Source organism: Papaver somniferum, chromosome 7 (assembly GCF_003573695.1).
Source record: "Papaver somniferum cultivar HN1 chromosome 7, ASM357369v1, whole genome shotgun sequence".
Lineage (NCBI taxonomy): Eukaryota > Viridiplantae > Streptophyta > Magnoliopsida > Ranunculales > Papaveraceae > Papaver > Papaver somniferum.
The window spans coordinates 198,575,831-198,592,693 of NC_039364.1; the positions used below are offsets into that span (position 1 = coordinate 198,575,831).

General features: G+C 37.2%; 1 long non-coding RNA gene across 1 annotated transcript; it reads left to right on the plus strand.

The window, feature by feature from the left end:
- The first annotated feature begins 1,174 nt into the window (after window positions 1–1,174).
- LOC113299357 lies at window positions 1,175–2,212 on the plus strand. Its single transcript, XR_003334835.1, has 2 exons — window positions 1,175–1,749; window positions 1,843–2,212. It is a non-coding gene; the product is annotated as an uncharacterized LOC113299357 (long non-coding RNA).
- Window positions 2,213–16,863: the final 14,651 nt, after the last annotated feature.

The following is a 16,863-nucleotide window of genomic DNA, read 5'->3' on the forward strand; positions in this document are numbered from 1 at the left end:
CTTGGCTAGGGACCTATTTAAGCTTAATTAAGCCTCATATTTATAGGTATCTTGAATACATACCCTTCATATATTACGTGTTACAAAGCTGGTCCACGTAGTCGGTCAGAGATGGACTCCTCTGGCGCTACGGCTTCTGGAGCCTACTAAACTCGGATACATAGATACGGTTGGCATGTACAGAACTATAGAAGCACCTATTATACTCAGACTTATGACTATGGATGACTAAAATCCCAAGATAGCTAGCTAGGTTTTCATATCCACGTTTTTTCCAGAAAAAAAGAACAGGTTTATTATTATTTTATAAATTACGAAGGGAAAGACTTTTGATGTTGACGTTGCGCTGTCATTTTCGTGTATTTTATAAATTTTATTCTTAGAGCAAGGGATCTGGAGTGAGTGCTCTCATTCAATATGAATGAGTATCATTGGATTTGCTCAAATTATGTGTTATTATGGAGTGAGAATACTCACTCATTCATCAATAATCACTCATACACTCATTGAAACGAATGAGTGGGAGAAATGGGACACTAAGCGGCTGATTTTCAGCCGTTTGGAGAAAAAAAACATATTGAGCGACTGAAAATCTGCCTCTCAAACCTATTTTTAGAATTTTCTTAATTTAAAACTATTGGACGCGGGACTCACAATTAGATTTTATTATTAAAAAAACAAAAAAGAAAAACTACGAGGAAGCATACATTCAGCCGCTTGGAGAGAATTTTTCTCTCCAAACGGATAAACATCAGCAACTTAGTCTATTAATTTAGACTCCCATGATCATAAAAACACTATTTCACTCGACCCTCACTCAATTTGGCAGTGAATGAGTGTTAAAAACACTCATTCCATAACTCTTTCTCTTAGGGCTTGTTTTGCTTTCACTTCTTGGTATTTGCACTGTAATGGTCTTCCCTAACCACTGTATTGATATACTGGATAACCCCAATTGTCTTTTTCTTTCTCTTTAAATTGTGAGAATATTCCTGCTCGATTGTTATCTTTTGGGCTAATTTGCGTTACCTTCCCTGACGAAGATCACAATTTGAGTTATCTCCCCTGTAGAGATAAATTTAGTGAAACCTCCCCTCGTTATAAATTCCGTCCAAAAGTTCTGTTATCTGCCAACTAAGACGCGTAGCGTGTAGCATATAAAACAGGTTGTAGACACGTGTAGCACTTTGATACCGAAAATTTCCTCCACAAAAAAATAATACAAGACCTCTGATCGAACATGGGTAGAATGCGGGAGACAGATTCTGGGTTCATTCAACAACTCGCTAGAAATGCTCCACTATTGCCAGATCTGGTGATCTTTGGGTTTTCTTCCTATTTTTTAGTTGAGTTGTTTTGATTAAGCAAGAAATGAAAATTGTTTTCGACGATGATATTAATCCTCTGGTGTCTGTTTTGTAAATATTAATGATGGCTTAGGAATTTGATTAACTAAGGTACCGATTCAATTTGTTCTTTATATCATCAGTGACTCTTAAAGACGATGATGGCCCACTTGCTGTAAGACGATGGAGAGCAAGAGGAATTTTGTGGTAGCTTAGGATTTAATATGGACGGATTTTTGGGTGAGTTAGGATTCAACAGCTGAATTAAACATAAGAGAGTTGTTCTAAAGGAACTGATTTGGGATTGCTTGATTATAATTTGGGACCGAATTTCGAATGTACTCATCTGTATATAGATTTGCGATTAATTGGTAGTGGTGATGACGATAAACGAAGACCTTAGGTACAAATAGGGGATTCAATTCTTTTATTTTTCGCAAATTTTGTGTACTCTCATCACATCAATATTTTTCTTTTTTTTAAATATCAATTGCAGGTTTGATTGTGAAGAACAGACATGGTGCAGAACCGTCCGATATTTTCGTCCAAAGGCATACTCGTGTCAGAATATGTCCTCCCGTATAAAATCAGTACTTGCGATATTTTTTTTTTTTGCCTGTTCTTATGAAGAACAACGTCGCCGGAGATAAGAAGAAGATGACGGAGATGAAGAAGAAGAAAGTATGTTCACTTTTTTATTTGTTTAGGTATTTTGTAATTTTCTTTTTTTATTGTGCCACCCGTATTTCTTTTTGGCACGCGGATATTTTTGCTGAGTCGGTGTATTTTTTTAGCCACGTGTGTATTCTTGATGAGTCAGCTAATTTGGAATAGACGGAATTCTTAACGAGGGAAGGTTTCACTAATTTTATATCTATGGGGGAGGTAATTCAAATTATGATCTTCATCAGTGGAGGTAACGCAAATTACCCCTTATCTTTTCTCTAACCTTTACGATAAATATTATAATCGGGTAATATCGTATCTATGTACGTTAAACTTCTAATTAAAAACGAATGCTCAAATAGAAAATAACGTTTTTTTTATAATTGTGTTCAGTTTTAACAAATCACGATATATATGAGTTTGTGTTCATCTTTATCAATAGTTACTCACCAATGATCAGAGCATTATTTAATGATCCACCAATTAATTAATTAATTAACTAAGCCTAATTGAATATATTTTATGACTTTATGGTCACGTAATACAGAAAAAAATGATAAAATATTATTTGGCCATCTTGTAAGGAAGATTGTTTGTTGCACTCCCCAATGTTTAGAATTTTGATAAATAAAACCTACATGATTTTGCATGATTTGTTTCACGATTTAACCATAACCTGGTCTTGATCAGGATGCTTAGATAATGTTGTTGATTCTCTTAAAGAGTAAGGATTATGGAAACTATGTTTTTAACATTCATTCACTACCAAATTCAACGAGAGACTGGGGGAAAAGGTGTTATTATATCATGGGATTAAGAAGAAAATAGACTAGGAGGTTGAACATAGACTAGGAGGTTGAACATCGGTTGCTTGAGAAAAGATCAGCTGCCCAAGTATATATTTAGATTTTTGTAGTAATAACATTAATATGGGAAATGACCTTTAAATAAATAAAAAGATTGAAAATAAATTTGAGCAGCTAAGTGTCGGTCGTTCAAGGTGTTTTTTTCCAAGTGGTTGAAAATCAACCTCTTAGTCTCCAATGCTGGACACTTCTTCCCTTGAAGTAATGTGGAAATGAGTTTAGTTGTAAGTGGATCTCCACTACTGAATACCTAATTTGATCAAACTCTTTCATTCGGAGTGAGAATTCTCACATATCCCTTGCTCTAATCAGACTGATCTAGAAGGTTCACAAGGAAACTTGATCACAAGGTGCTCTATAAAGAGTTTTTTTTGCGTAACAACAATAAATGAAAACGAAACAAGGATAAATTTTTGATCGTTATCTACTAACAAGTAAAAAATATGTGGAAGAAAATTCAAAAGATGTGGCCATGGGTTACACTAGTATCTATGTTTGAAGATTTAATAGTTTGTATAGCTAGTGTTGGGTGAAAAGCATGATCCATATAATGGTATTTAAAATGAAAATCGTAACACGGCTCAACTTTTTATTTTCAAGAATATGTTTGAATCGTTAATTCATGATCAACATTACAAACGAGAATTACAAAAAATTAATCAAAATAGTAGTGTGTATTCGTTGAACCCACAAATGCTGCTATGTCAAGTTTTTTGTCAAATTTAGACAAACAAAACTATATCTTGATTTATCGTCTACTAAAGTCAGTCTCAGACTAGGAATAGATTTAGCTAGTTTTGAGTTCAAGGTAGTACTTGACAATTCTCGAGATATAAATTCAAGCAATGGATGTTTAATAGGACCTATCACATAAAAAGTTGAAGATAATTCTTTGTTCAACAAACTATGATTGTGGAAGAAAATCACGAGCATTAAGTTATATTCACGTTCACAAACCGATTTCACCAATCATGAACATTGATTTTTCTCTTAATGTTAAATATTTTATTTATTCGCGTACGCGAACTAATTCCACCAGTTTGTGAACTAGGCTGCAGATTTGAGATGTTCTTGGACACTTTTAATTATTCACATACACGCTTATTTGACCAGTTTACGATCTGTGCAATTTGAGAGGTTCTTGGATACTTTTGTTCGTAATTTGCACGAACTGTGGTACTCTTTAATGTTCTTGCACACCAAAGGTTGATTGATTCTTTTGATTCGTCGGAAGAGTGAATAACAACTGAGTTGATATTTTTACTGTTAAAACTACAAGAGAGCTTCAAATTTTAGATCAGCAATATCCTCATCCTCCATGCTTACTAGTGTATATACTGCATCTTATTCAAAGTAAGCATATAATCCAAGTTACCTAACTCTTCATCTCTTGAAAAATTATAGAAATTCAAGAGATCTAAACCAAATTAATGATCGAATTCTAAAATACTGGTCTTATAACAAAAAAACTCATCTTTAACAATCATAATCCTTCTCAATTTATCTTCTTCTTCCCATCAACCATTAGTTCAATTCTCTCGTACCGTCTTCTTCTCTTCTCAACAAAGAATAACTCTACATATTTCTCGAAATATGTGTTGGTAAGCTTTCGCTTCAACCAAGTTCATCTTATATTCTTGACGAAAGTCAAAAGATGATCATGTGAAAATTTCCGAGTAACATCTTACATGGTTTGTGCGATACAATCATTTGGTGTAGACTTGGAATGTTTCGTTATGATTATTTCAATAACTTGAAAATTGCTTTGATGCTAATAGTATGTGAAAACGGCTATTGTCATCCTCTAAGAAAGTTTCAATGATTGAAATAGAGTTTAGAATACTTAACCATCATTGGATTATGAACATAGTATGAATTCTTGCATGTATGTGATCCATGACCAGAACTATAGTATGCATATCCGTATGCGTACCTGTTAGTTGTGAAATTCCGAGTACCTAAGTACACATACCCGTACGCGTACTGGCGAAGGGTTTGGGTCCGGAAATTTCAGCTGTGTTTGGAAGTATGCGTACCTGTTTGCATACCGGCGAACCCAAACTCAGACCGGATACTTAAGTATGCGTACCCGTTTGCATACTTGAGTAGCTAAACTTCTAAAATCGGTTTGTTCATGAACTAATACATTTATATATTAAGGAATGCATTCTACGCAAACCGTGCCTATAACGTTTATTGAAAAGGCGAGGTTACCCAAATATACCTCAAGCTAAAAAATTTCCTACCTATAAGTCCTTTCTCCGAAAGTGATTGTCTATGGACTGAGTCGAGATAATACAACTAATCGGTTCACACTTCATGTGATCGTCTATGGATACGAGATCGATACAATACAACAACGAAGTATGTTTACTTGATAAGAGGTTCGGACTTAACCAAACACAATAGGATTGCTATCAAGTAAATAGGAACTAACGTTTGTGTAATTTACTTTAAATTATAATAACAAATAATTATAATTGCGGAAAATAAAAGTAAATGACACAAGAAGATTTTTTTAACGAGGAAACCACAAATGCAGAAAAACCCCGGGACCTTGTCCAGAATTGAATACTCTCGGGATTAAGCCGCTATACAAAATTAAACCAACTTCGTATAGTTGAGACCAAGCAACTAAACCTATAGTTCACCTAGTTCTGTATGTATTCCCACTCCTCCAACTTATGAATAAGTCACGTACTTGGAACAATTCTTTTGGTTCGTATTCCAAATAGTAAAGGAACAACAAATCTGTTTGGTAGCAACTCTCTTCAACCAAGTGATATGAGTTCGACAAAGGATCTTCTGTTTATCTCAATAAACTCCTTCGTCAGGTTCTTAGATCTATCTTATTATCAACTACCAGAGTAATTGTTAAGATTTTGCAATCAATACTTTTAATCACAAATAATTGTATTGATGCCGATCTACACAACTAATCAATCTAATCTACCACAAAGATAAACCGATTATAGTTGGATCCTATATACCGAAACAAGTATTGTGCACACCAAAGATTATGGACCCCAAATCAGAAATCTTCAATATCTTCTTTGTCTTCAAATCTTCTTAGATCTTCAATAAACACTTGCACACAACAACTTGAATCTCTTTTGATCAATCACGCACAGAAGTGAGTCTGTTAACAATGGATTATCACAAGACGTCTTTAGATCTACAAATAGTCTAAAGATCCCTGTCGAAACTTCGATCTAGTTTGAGTGAATCTTATATCAGAAGAGAAGATTCTCAAGCATAAACTAACTAGGTGCAACCAAAGTTCAACCACCGTTAGTCAATCAAATCAATCGAAAATAAAAGATAAACCGCTATTATCTAGTTTCTCACCAACGGTACTAATAAAGCTTCTCAATCTCAAAGAAGACTTTAAACTGAGCGGCCGTAAGAGATTTCGCCTAATTAGGTTACTCTCCTCTCCGGATAGGCGACTTTACCAGTAACAACACAACCGAGGAAGTTTGTTGTCACGAAGGATTAGTTTGCCAGAAATGCAAACTTCAAGTATTTATAGACAAGGAAGTTTGGACACCAAGGAATTTCCAAAATCGAAAATATTCTCAAGATATGCAATATATTCCAAATTTAGTTTCCATAATTCCTAGAAATGCTCTGTCCAAAATATTGACCGAAAATCTCTTTGGAAAATCTTCAACTAGTAAATGCACATTACTAATTCTCATTTTCCTAACGGTCCGCGAGTTATAACCCCAAAGGTGTCACTATACATCCACAAAAAACCCATCAAAACAAAAGTAACACAAAAATCCCAACAAAACAAAAGTAACTCGCGGTTGATGAAACCAAAATTTGGTTTCATCATAAAATTTGATGAAACCAATTTTGAAATTTGGGGTTTTTGTATCAATTTTTAAAAATTTGGGGTTTTTGTATCAATTTTGTTTAAGATGGAGTTTTAATGGATCCCAACATTTGAGTGGGGTTTTTGTACCACAAGTTTGGTCACCTTGGATTTTTATGACTAGTTTTGTTTTCCTAAAATAAAATTAAAAACCTTAAATAAAATATTCTTAACTTATTATCTTTCGATCCGGGATTTTCTTCCTTTAGCTATTAAGGAATAACTTTGAACAATAAAAGATAAACATCACTGTACGTGTTCAAAGTATGTCGACATCCTTACTTTGTAAGTCCTCTTTCATACTTACAACCTTGAAACTGATTTGCCACACTTCCAAACAAGTTTAGAATTGGTTCATCTGACTTTCAAGAACTATGTGATTGAGCAAGAACACTCAATCACAAATCATGGGTTTAACGGTTCTACCTCCATGTGAGTATTGTGCATAGTCACACTAGCTTTCCAAAATTCGGTTGACTAGGTACTAGGATCGGTTCCCTACATATATATGGTATCAAACTTGTATGTGTTGCACATGTCCATAGGATCAGACCTTCACATTGTATGGTATCAAACTTGTATGTGTTGCCCTCATGACTTAGGAGGTCATGTGTTCGAACCTTCACATTATCTCACTTTTGAAATTTTTGAAAAACCCTCTTTGACTTAAGAATTTAGTCAAGAATCGTAGTCAACCTTGTTTGACTACACGATTCATGGCCAAAACGATTCATGCGTGCTATTTGAATCGTTTATGAATAAAATGAAGCAAATCGTCCGATTCACGATCAATACCATGTCCCTAGCCTTGGAGCACTTGGTGAATCCACTTTTTCTACAGTTGTTGTGTCTTTACTTGAGGTTTTGCGTAGTATTAAATTTACGTTTATTTGGGTGTGGTTGTTAGATTTTTAGCAACTACATCTCTCGGTTGCAGCGATTTCAGTTTTCTCTCCAGGCCAAATGTAGGCGAGTTCTGACGAGCTCAAGTTTGTTCCTCGAAGTAAATACGAGCTCCTCATTATACTGTATTTCTAGATTTAGGTTTAGTTTATTTAGTTTGTTTCTTTTATTTTTCAGTTCAAGTTTTTTGCTTTTCAAGTGTTAGTTTTATTGATTTTGTTACCGGATTTGTAGTTATCGGTGCCTCTCTTATCTAGCTCCTTGCACCTTCATGGTGTTTGTCTGTAAGGGTTGAGACAATATTACAAGTGGGTTTGTGTGGATTTAAGATTTTTTGGGAGGACTCTTGAAGACGGAGAACTAATGTTTACAAAGTTGATGTTAACCAGAAAAAAATGTGAAAATTACTCCTTCGTCATTAGAGCATATCTATTGAAAGAAGAAATTTTATTTACTCCCACCTTCCCTATTATATAGGCGGAGTTTATGACTTTTCTAGTCCTATTGGATTTTTTTTTGTCTAACTTGTCTTGTTATTTTTTTTTAATAAATAAGGAGAGAGTTTACAGATAGATAACAGAAAGAGTTGAAGCCTCCCACAGTTGAGGACTTTGAAATCTTCCCTCGACTATCGCTAGTCTTTGAAGGTCTGGAAAATCAACATGTTTAAAAGTTTTACAAATCACTTTGTCAAAAGAGCTTATGTTCAAAATAAGCTTGTCTACTATTGCATTATTTCTCCAGCTAGGACTTCTTTTTCCACATTGCAGAGCTATTGTGATGTTCTGATTCCTCCCCATAGATTTAGATTCTTGAAGTTGAGTTGAGAGGCCCATTCTAGAGCATATTGGGCATATAAGCAGTCTCCCTCTTCTCTTCCATGTGTTCTGACTCCCCTGGTTTTCTTGCCAAGAGTTTCTCCATCGGGACCTATTACGCAGACACCAATTCTTGTTATCCCTGTCACAGAGTTGAAAGCAGACATGTACACAAAAGATACATTTTGTATAATAATATGATCAGTAACTTCAGTTCCTATTGGTTCAGTTCTATTCTCAGCTCCGGGTTGATGTAACACATACATGTTCAAGTAACTGATAATCTGGTTTCCTGTGTGTCTGAGACAAGGTTTTGAGTTTCTGAACACCTTGTCACACCTGGCCTTCCATATAAATCAACAGATAGTGGCACACTCGCTATCCCAAGGATCCCACTGAGTATGAGGAATATCCATAGAGAACCAGCTATTACACCAATCAGATAGATTGTTAATGCCATTGCAGGCCTTCCATATTACACCATTGTTAATGCCATCCCTAGAGAACCAGCTTCCATATTTAGAGAGCATTGAGCCCAAACAGCTCTATCAAAGCTACACTGTGTTGGAGAATGCTCTCCAGTTTCAAAGTGGCTATTACACATTGTGCAAATAGATTGAACATGACTACTATACCTAGCAAGGTAACCACTGTAAGGAAGAAGATTGTTTTTCATTTTCCAAATGAAAAATTGGATTCTTGGTGTAGCATTAAGACCTCAGACCTTCCTAGCTAACAAATCAGTAGTTTGGTTAGACTTCTTATCAAGCAAATTGTATAAGGATTTACTAGAAAAAATTCCTTGAGGGTTATCCAACCATCTCAAGGTATCATCAAAATCTTTGTCAGGAGTGAGAGTGAGAATCTTAGTTATAGTTTCCCACTCATACAGTTGAGTTAGAGCAACCATGTTCCAATCAGTATCATTCATAAGATCTTTAACAAAAATGAAATTATTGTTAGTACTTAAGCTCACAACACTTATTGGATTTTGATGAGTCCTAAAAAGTGCATATTTCTATATATTTTTCTTGGCATTTAACTCATCTTCTGTGCATTAATTCTACATTTTATCCCATATTCTGTATTTTCTTTGTTTTCAAGAATAAATATTTTTATTAACTAATTTTGCATTTTTAGGTAATAAATAAAGTTTGGATGAATAGCGGAGCAGAAAAGAGCAGAAAAGTGGTGGAAGCCGATAGGAATCACGCAAGGAAGCCGCGAAGAATGTTGTGCACAAGACCAAAAGGCTATAAGTGGGCTTGAAGAGGAAGAATTGTTCTTAAAGAAGATATGGGCTTGGCATACCCAAGGCCCAAAACCCTCACCCAAACCCATTTTCTATAACCAAAACCGCCTCCATTCTCAGCCGTCAGATTGGATCCAACTCATCATCCTACGGTGGCTCATTCATAGAGCATCAAAATCTGAAGTCTCTGCCAAACACCACAGCGCTTAAATTCCAAGCCTTCAGATTAGATTGTATTTGAATCCAACGGTCGCTCCTATGCCTGTGCATCAAAATTAGATACTCCCGCTTTACACTACAGTACCTAACATCATCTAGCACCGTTGACTTTGTTGTATTTCACAATCCAACGGTCGAAGTGATTCATCTCTCATACCACCGTTAGATCTACCAACCATCTTCGTATCCAACGTCTTTCACACGCTGATCATCAGATTCTTCTGTTCCGCCTCACACCGAAAAGACCTAACCCTATACCCTAAAATCTATCGACTTCTCTTTCATTTCCTTCTTCTTCTTCTCTTTCTCTCCACCTCCTCTCTGCAACACCCATTCCGCCACCATCACCTCCACCTGCTACTGCCACTGCCATCGCCACCACCTACACCAACTGCCACCAACTACCCCCCATATCTGCAAAAACCCATCCACCTAGCCTTTATTGTTTCATCAAACCCACACTCACGCCTCTGAACCCTAGGGTGTGGAGTTGATGAAGTAATTCACGCTAGACACAGCAGCAGGAGCGTGAGAAGAATCAGAGCAGAGAGATAAAGCATGGGTCGACGATGTGGTGAAGACCTGTCAACCAAATTAGGTAAAAAAATCAAACCCTAGGTCTGTAAAAATAGGGTTTTTAATTTAGGGTTCATAGGTCCCTTTTTGTATAAATTGAACACAAGGGTGTCGAATAGAAGGCATGCCTGGACTAGCCAGTGCACCACCAAGAGGACTGGAATAGCCAGTTCCTCAATTCCTCACATGTTCTGTTTTTGTTTTTGTTTTTGTTTCAATTTCAATTACTCTTTATGTTCATCATGTTTTTAATTACTGTCAACATGTTCTAGTTCTTCAGCTAAGGCTCAGATGAAGCCTAGTGCACTATTAAATGATGAATTGCTAGGATAGTCGTCTTAATGCTTGTCTTGCTTGAGCAATGGGAAGAAGTCAGTGCTCTGATATGCCTGTGATTGACTGTGCTGTCAAAAGACAGTCAATACTAGGGGCATATCAATGAGCAAGCTGATTCTCCTCCCATTCTAATGTATGCTTAAGATCCTAATTTCAACCTAGAATTGCATTGCTTTATTAGGACACAAGGTGGATTCTATGCCCTTAGCTTAACCCACAATTTGTTTTCACAGTCACTTGCAACTCCGAATCTGTTTTTCTTATTGCTTAGTTAAATTTTCCTTGCTGCTTTGTTTAGTTTTTGTGCAATTTACAGCTTGCTGTGCACTGAAATCAGTGCACAAACTCCCCCCTGCCCTTGGCTTACAGCCTTGGTTCTTAACTGTTCTGCCTTATTGCTTTGCCTTGCTCAGTGCCTTGGCCTATCCCTCATTGTCACTGCATTGCATATAGCTTAGCTAGGAAAACTTCATAACACCCCAAGTCCCTGTGGAATGACCCTGTTCTTGCACACAAGCTACAACTGACCCTGTGCACTTGCAGGTATCACTGTAGGCATCCATTTATTGTCTTATTTTCACATCTTTAAATGCCTACCAAGTTTTTGGCGCCGCTGCCGGGGACTTGGCGATGTGTGTTGATTTGTTCTTTGCTGTTTTGTTGCATTCACTTTCATCTTCATATTTTCATCATAGTTCATTGCATTTGCATCTTTCCCTGCATTGCATACTCATTTGCATATTGTTCACTTACATTCCTGCATCATAGCTTGCATCTTTACTCACTTTCTGCTTTGAGCCAGCAAGTACCTGCCTATCCTGCTGCTTTTGCTGTGGAGCTGCTGCTGCTGCTGCTCCTGTGCTTGCTGTACTCCTGCTCTCCTGCTGAGCTGCTGTGCTTGTGCTGCTGTGGTGCTCCTGCTTGTGCCAGGCCAAGACTGCTGCTGAGCTGCTGTGGCCCATGTTGCTGCCTGTTGCTGCTAACTGCTGCTGCTGATGATCTGCTCCTGCTGCTAGGCCTGAAGTGGTGCTGCTGCCATTCATAAGCCAAGCCCAACTGGGCCTCAGAAAAGCCAAAGCTTAGGATGATCCAAAGCCCAACTGGGCTTTTGCAACCAAACTGAACAGCTGGGCTGTGCTTCAAAGGTAAGCCTAAACCCATTAAGAGAACCCAACCTGTGGGCTTCCGTTTTTAATTTGTGGGCTTGTAATAATTTTTTCCATCTTTCTGTTGGGTTTGTAATTAATTTCTTGTGGGCTTGTTTGTTTAATTTCTTGTGGGCTTGTGGTTTTAGATTAATTTGGGCATGTTGTTTAAATTAAAGAAAACTGAACTTTTGAAAGCCCAGTTGGGCCTCATATTTTAGTTAGTAGCTAGCCAAAGCCCAACTAAATTTCTGGGACTGTGGGCTTAACATCCATTTGAAAACTAAACATTTACACTGTGGGCTTGACCCAAAAACAGAAAACGTTTTCAAAGCCCAGTTGGGCCTCGACCTTTGGCTATTTAAGAGCCCAAATTTCAAATTGTTACCTGGGCTTGTTTCTGAACTGTGGGCCTGAACCAAAGTTCAAGTGGGCCAAAGTTTCAAAATTCCAAAAACCAACAGTGAGCTTTACTCGCCAGCAGTGGGCCTGTTTTTCAAAAACGTAGCTGGGCTTCGCAAAACCCAACAGTGGGCTTGGTCTCCTTATCCCATTAAAAACCAAATGTTTTTCTCCCATAAAAACCAAAGTTTTCCAAATGTTTCCCTAAAAAACCAAAATTTTTCTTTTTCCCATCAAAACCAAATGTCTCCCAACAAAACCAAATTTTTCCCAAAAAGTCCAATCCCATTAAAAACCAAATTTTCTTGTAGATAGTTTCTTAGTTAAATCTTTTGTTTCTTTTGTATATATAGTGCTAATCCAATATGATCTCGGCTAAAAAAAAATGTTGGATTTTTTGCCTTGAATAACGGAGTTCTAATTTTGCTTTCGCCGTCAAATCGGGTATTCTCTTTCCTTTTTCTCTACTCAGCATAATCCTCTTCGTATGTTATAATTCTTTACATCTTTTGAAACATTGAGGACAATGTTTAGGTTTGGGGGTGAAAAGTAGATACTTTGATAATATGCCATAATTGAAAACAAGAACTCCTTCTTTTTGAACTTCTTCTTTTTGAAAAAAAAAAATGAAAAAATGAAAATAAAAAATAAAAAATTGAAGAAAAAAAAAAACATAAAAATGGAGCTCATTTACCTTGAAATGTTGACTCTTGTGCAAATATGTAAATTTTAGGAGTCTTAGTCTAGATATTTAGGCACCTTGATTCTAGCACAATTCACATGTGATAAGAAACTTGCACGCGCACGATCTACCAATACATGTATAGCCTCGATCTTCAAGGTGTTTGATAGGAAGTTAGATTGCCAATCACTTTAGAATACTGAATGAGACTTGACTAGCTTGTTCTTTGGTTGGCTGGGATAGAAGTTGGAGGATACGTTAAGAAAAGCAACCATAGAATTTGACCGGATGCATTCGATAAGGGCCACCTCTTGCTAAGAGTCATGTAATTATGTTTTTATTTTTGTTCATGTATCAAAAGTGTCACTATGTTGTAAAGATCAAAGTTATTTCTTGAAAAAAAAAAAAAATCAAGTATTTATTCCATGTTTTGTCATGTTAAAGACAATAGTTCTCTCTTGTTCCAAAAATAAAAGAGAGTAATCAATGTAAATAAGAGTCATGTAAAGAGTCATCTTTTTGTTGTAAATAGTCTTGTAATAAGCAAGGAGGGTGCAGCCATCGATGTATAACGCGGGTAAACTGAAATATCACCAACTCATTGGGTGAACATTCACAATTCTCGTAAATCCGGACAGCTAGCTTGGCTTAGAATTCGGTTCTTAGCCTAAAAACTATCTCTTGGTGGTTAGTAGTCATAACTTCAGGTCATTCTAGAAACATGTGTAGATACACTTTACACTCTTATCACATGTCTTTTTTTGTTATCATTGCTAGGATTGTGCCTTTGATAGCTAGATTGACATCTCCATTTTGCTGTGAGCTTAAACTGACTTGCACATGTCACATTTGATGGAATCTGAGCTTATATTTTGACCTAGAACTTTGTAGGTACGTTCTAAGCAAACCTTCACGAGACTTCACTCGTCCACTAGGGACACTTAGTGGTTTAAAAGGCTTAGTGCATATGCTAAATGCATTCGAGAGACCAGCGACAGTGGTATAGGTAGGATTTCCTTAGTTTTGTTTTACTTGAGGACAAGTAAAATTCATGTTTGGGGGTATTTGATGAGTCCTAAAAAGTGCATATTTCTATATATTTTTCTTGGCATTTAACTCATCTTCTGTGCATTAATTCTACATTTTATCCCATATTCTGTATTTTCTTTGTTTTCAAGAATAAATATTTTTATTAACTAATTTTGCATTTTTAGGTAATAAATAAAGTTTGGATGAATAGCGGAGCAGAGAAAAGAGCAGAAAAGTGGTGGAAGCCGATAGGAATCACGCAAGGAAGCCGCGAAGAATGTTGTGCACAAGACCAAAAGGCTAGAAGTGGGCTTGAAGAGGAAGAATTGTTCTTAAAGAAGATATGGGCTTGGCATACCCAAGGCCCAAAACCCTCACCCAAACCCATTTTCTATAACCAAAACCGCCTCCATTCTCAGCCGTCAGATTGGATCCAACTCATCATCCTACGGTGGCTCATTCATAGAGCATCAAAATCTGAAGTCTCTGCCAAACACCACAGCGCTTAAATTCCAAGCCTTCAGATTAGATTGTATTTGAATCCAACGGTCGCTCCTATGCCTGTGCATCAAAATTAGATACTCCCGCTTTACACTACAGTACCTAACATCATCTAGCACCGTTGACTTTGTTGTATTTCACAATCCAACGGTCGAAGTGATTCATCTCTCATACCACCGTTAGATCTACCAACCATCTTCGTATCCAACGTCTTTCACACACTGATCATCAGATTCTTCTGTTCCGCCTCACACCGAAAAGACCTAACCCTATACCCTAAAATCATCGACTTCTCTTTCATTTCCTTCTTTTTTCTCTTTCTCTCCACCTCCTCTCTGCAACACCCATTCCGCCACCATCACCTCCACCTGCTACTGCCACTGCCATCGCCACCACCTACACCAACTGCCACCAACTACCCCCCATATCTGCAAAAACCCATCCACCTAGCCTTTATTGTTTCATCAAACCCACACTCACGCCTCTGAACCCTAGGGTGTGGAGTTGATGAAGTAATTCATGCTAACACAGCAGCAGGAGCGTGAGAAGAATCAGAGCAGAGAGATAAAGCATGGGTCGACGATGTGGTGAAGACCTGTCAACCAAATTAGGTAAAAAAATCAAACCCTAGGTCTGTAAAATTAGGGTTTTTAATTTAGGGTTCATAGATCCCTTTTTGTATAAATTGAACACAAGGGTGTCGAATAGAAGGCATGCCTGGACTAGCCAGTGCACCACCAAGAGGACTGGAATAGCCAGTTCCTCAATTCCTCACATGTTCTGTTTTTGTTTTTGTTTTTGTTTCAATTTCAATTACTCTTTATGTTCATCATGTTTTTAATTACTGTCAACATGTTCTAGTTCTTCAGCTAAGGCTCAGATGAAGCCTAGTGCACTGTTAAATGATGAATTGCTAGGATAGTCGTCTTAATGCTTGTCTTGCTTGAGCAATGGGAAGAAGTCAGTGCTCTGATATGCCTGTGATTGACTGTGCTGTCAAAAGACAGTCAATACTAGGGGCATATCAATGAGCAAGCTGATTCTCCTCCCATTCTAATGTATGCTTAAGATCCTAATTTCAACCTAGAATTGCATTGCTTGATTAGGACACAAGGTGGATTCTAAGCCCTTAGCTTAACCCACAATTTGTTTTCACAGTCACTTGTAACTCCGAATCTGTTTTTCTTATTGCTTAGTTAAATTTTCCTTGCTGCTTTGTTTAGTTTTTGTGCAATTTACAGCTTGCTGTGCACTGAAATCAGTGCACAAACTCCCCCTGCCCTTGGCTTACAGCCTTGGTTCTTAACTGTTCTGCCTTATTGCTTTGCCTTGCTCACTGCCTTGGCCTATCCCTCATTGTCACTGCCTTGCATATAGCTTAGCTAGGAAAACTTCATAACACCCCAAGTCCCTGTGGAATGACCCTGTTCTTGCACACAAGCTACAACTGACCCTGTGCACTTGCAGGTATCACTGTATGCATCCATTTATTGTCTTATTTTCACATCTTTAAATGCCTACCAGCTTTCCATTCTCATCTGGAATCCATTTGTCAATCCAGATGTGGACCGAACTACCATTGCCTATTTTCCAAATACTAAATTCCTTAAGAATCATGAGACCTTCATACACTCCCTTCCACGCCCAAGAAGAATCATCATTGCAAGTGGCTTGGGAATGGTTAGAGTTAGGGAAGTATTTCCCTTTCATAGTTTTAGTGAAGACAGAGTTAGGTTGATGGAAGAGTCTCCACCCATTTTTAGCAATTAAAGACATGTTCATTATGTCAAGTTTTTCCAGGCCATTCCCTCCCTTTTCATTACTTTTGCACATGCCTCTCCAGCCTATCGTATACAACCCTTTTTTTGGTCATATTTTTCCCTACCAAAAATCTTTGATTATGTTAGTAACCCTTTTAACAGTAGTTTTAGGAAGAATGAAAGTAGTCATAGTATACACCGGCACAGATTCAAGCACAGCTTTATCCATCACTCCTCTACCATGAGGAGACATATAATCACTCTTCCACCCTTGTAGTCTATCTTCCATTTTGTTAGACAGGTTATCAAAGCAACCGACTTTAGATTTATTGGTGAACATTGGTCCCCCTAGATATTTATCATCGAGTCAGATTTTTTTACTTTTAAGATATTTATTATCTCTCTACCATGATTGTTTTGGATGTAGGGTGTAAAAAAATGCCTGACTTGAAAAAATTAATCATTTGGTCAGAGGTGCTTCC